The sequence below is a fragment of the Oxyura jamaicensis genome, chromosome 25 (genome assembly GCF_011077185.1).
Source record: "Oxyura jamaicensis isolate SHBP4307 breed ruddy duck chromosome 25, BPBGC_Ojam_1.0, whole genome shotgun sequence".
NCBI classification, from domain to species: domain Eukaryota; kingdom Metazoa; phylum Chordata; class Aves; order Anseriformes; family Anatidae; genus Oxyura; species Oxyura jamaicensis.
Genome location: NC_048917.1, coordinates 2,309,093 through 2,311,880, shown reverse-complemented (window position 1 = coordinate 2,311,880; position 2,788 = coordinate 2,309,093).

Here is a 2,788-nt window from a genome sequence, read left to right as displayed (position 1 = left end):
ACGCTTCCCCAAAGCCGCTGCGTGCCCGGGGCTGCCGCGGGCTCCCCACCGCCCAGCGCCCCGCGTCCAACGCGGCCCCCGCCGCGCCCCATCCACAGCCCAGCGGGGAGAGGCGCCCCGCAGAAAGGGGGCAGCCACTCGCTGCCAGGGGGCCGCCAGCTGCAGCAAGGAGTGCTGTGGGAAGCTCTCGAGAAGCTTCGCTCCGAGAGCAAACTCCTCCGAGCCTCAGGCGTGCCGGCTGAGCGCCCTGAGCCTTCCTCTCTCCTGGCTTGACTCGGGCGCAGAGGAAGCAAAAACCTGCCGGGAAAAGGCGCTGCTGCAGGCGCGAGGGGTTTGTTTGTAACGATGCCGGGAGAAGCAGCCGCTTTGTTTGATTACTCCCCAGACCTAGGAACATCGCCGCCTTCTGCCGAGGAGTCCGAAGGTACCCAAAAAGCGAACTCGGTGCCAAGGTGGAACAACAGCGGGATATCTGCTGGGGAGCTGCTCCAGGCCAAAAATCCCCCCAGGAGCCGAGGCCGCGGAGCATCCCTAGGAAGTGAAGCTTTACAGGCGCACAGCCGAGGTTTGGAGGAAGGAGTCCCACACGCGGCGAAGGGCTTTGCCCTGCCCGCGGTCTCCCCACAGCGAGGAGCACCAGGCACGTCCCCAGGCGCTGGGCAGGCCTCGCTGCCTCTGAGGCCCTGAAATCGAGCCCAGTGCCGGCCCCGCTCCACTGGGGTCGCTGGCAACGCCGCCGAGCCCTGCTCCGAAGCAACAGGTTCTGCTCCAGCTGCTGTGAGGCCCGGGGCAGAGGAAGGGGCCGCGGGAGGAGACCCGAGAGCAAGGAAACGCAGCCTGCAGGACGCGACCCAAAGCCTTCCTCGGGGCCATCACCACGGAGCAAGACCCAGGGTACAAGAGGGAGAAGTGGAAAAGCCACGACAGCCGACGGCCCTGCGGCACCCGGGGAAGCTGAAGTCTGGGGGCCCTTTCCGTGGGAGCTCAGGGACCCCGCACCACCGCCACGCCGTGGCGGACCCCCTCCAGCTCTCGCCAGCACCTCTTGCCGCTCGTGCTGGGCTTCCAAGCGCTCCACGGCTTCCCCCAGAACCTCCAGAGGCCGTCCTTCGGGGGTGCCCACGCCTCGTGGCACCACAAGAACGGAGCTTTCAGGCCGTGCAGCTCCAGGATTTTGTACCGGGAGGGAACCCGCGCCGCCTCCGGGGCCCGCGGGAGCAGCTGGGGGCACCCCGCAGCCGGCATTCCGCCAGGAGCGCCGACCCGCAGCGCTCCCCACAACCAACGCCGCCGCAGCCACGCAGCGCTGCCTCCCGCGCTCCTTCCCCACCGGATTTCTTTCCACACCCACGGCCCCGTCTCACCCAGCCCCCCACGCCCCGCACGCACCCGAGCCGCCCCCGTTACAGCCACCCGGCCGCAGGACCGCGCGCCCGGGGGGAAGCGACGCTGCGCGCCCGCAGGACCCCGAGCTGCAGCTCCACGGCAGGCCGCTGGCCCCAGCCCTCGGGCAGCGCCGGGCATCGTCGGACAGCCGCTGCTCGGCTGCGTTTTGGTGAGCGTGAGAGCTGGGTTAGGTGTAAAAACCACCAGAAAGAGCCGCGGCAGAGGCAGGCCTGGGTGCTGCGGGGACCTCCAGGTGAGCGCGCGGCGCCTGCAGACGGGGGTTTGTCTGCTGGGGCTTCACCCCCCCAGCGGGGAGCTTGGGCGCAGCTCCCGGGCGATGTTCAGACGCGAAGGCCAGCGCCGACGTCGGCTCCACAGCCGGGCTGGCCGTGCGCACGTAACGAGGAGTCCAACAGCTGGCTTAGAGCGGCGTTTATCGAGCGTTTTCCTTCTTTTTGTTAAAAAAAGGAATAAAAAACCACAGACGCGCAGCAAGGGGGACGTGACGGAGGGGCAGGGGCAGCCGAGGCACGGCCGCGGGGCCGCGTTACAGCCGGCCGGCTCCACGGCGCCGCGCTCGCAGGAGCAGCCTCAGGGCCGCGGGTCGCAGCGCCTCGGCTCCGCAGGGCTACCCGGGAAGGCAACGCGCCCGGGGGGGGGGGGCTCCGGGCCTCTCTGCAGCCCCCCCGTGCCTGCCGAGCCCGGGGCAGGAGGGGCGCCGGGCCCCGCGGGACGGAGAACGAAGCACGGGGAGAAGAGGAGCTGCGGGCACGGGGCTCGGGGCCGAGGCGCAGCCCCGCGGGAGGGCTCCCCGGCCCCGCTCGGCCCCGCTCAGCAGCGCCCGGCCCGCGCCCAGCCCCCCCCGGCCCCTGCTCTGCTGGCACCGGCAACCCGCGGCCTCCCCCCGGTAACGGGCACGTGCGGCAGGGCCAGCGGGGGCCGAGCACCGGGAGGGGCCGAGCACCGGGGCCTGGGGCGGACCGGGAGCACCCGGGGCAGTCGGGCACCGGGGGGGACGGGGACACGAGGGCTCCCGTCCGGTGCCGCCGGGGCCAGCACGGGCGGCGGGGGGGAGGCACCGGGGGATACCGGGGAGGTACCGGGCTGCAGCGGGGGGGTGACGGGGAGGCACCGGGGGGCGATCGGGGCTGCCGGGGGTGCCCCAGGTGTCCTGGGGGGGTCCCGGGGCCGCGCCCTGCCCGCGCCCCGCGGCTCCGCGCTCCCCCCCCCGGGGTTCGGGGCCCTTTGTTCGGAGCCCCGGTACCGGGCCCGGCCGGCGGGGGGAGGCGGCCCGGGGCCGCCTCATTGTTAGCGCGGCGCCGCGGGGCGGCCGCCGAGGGCCCGGTGGCGGCGGACAATGGGGCCCGGCGGGGCGGCTCCGTTCCCGTTCCCCCCCCCCCCC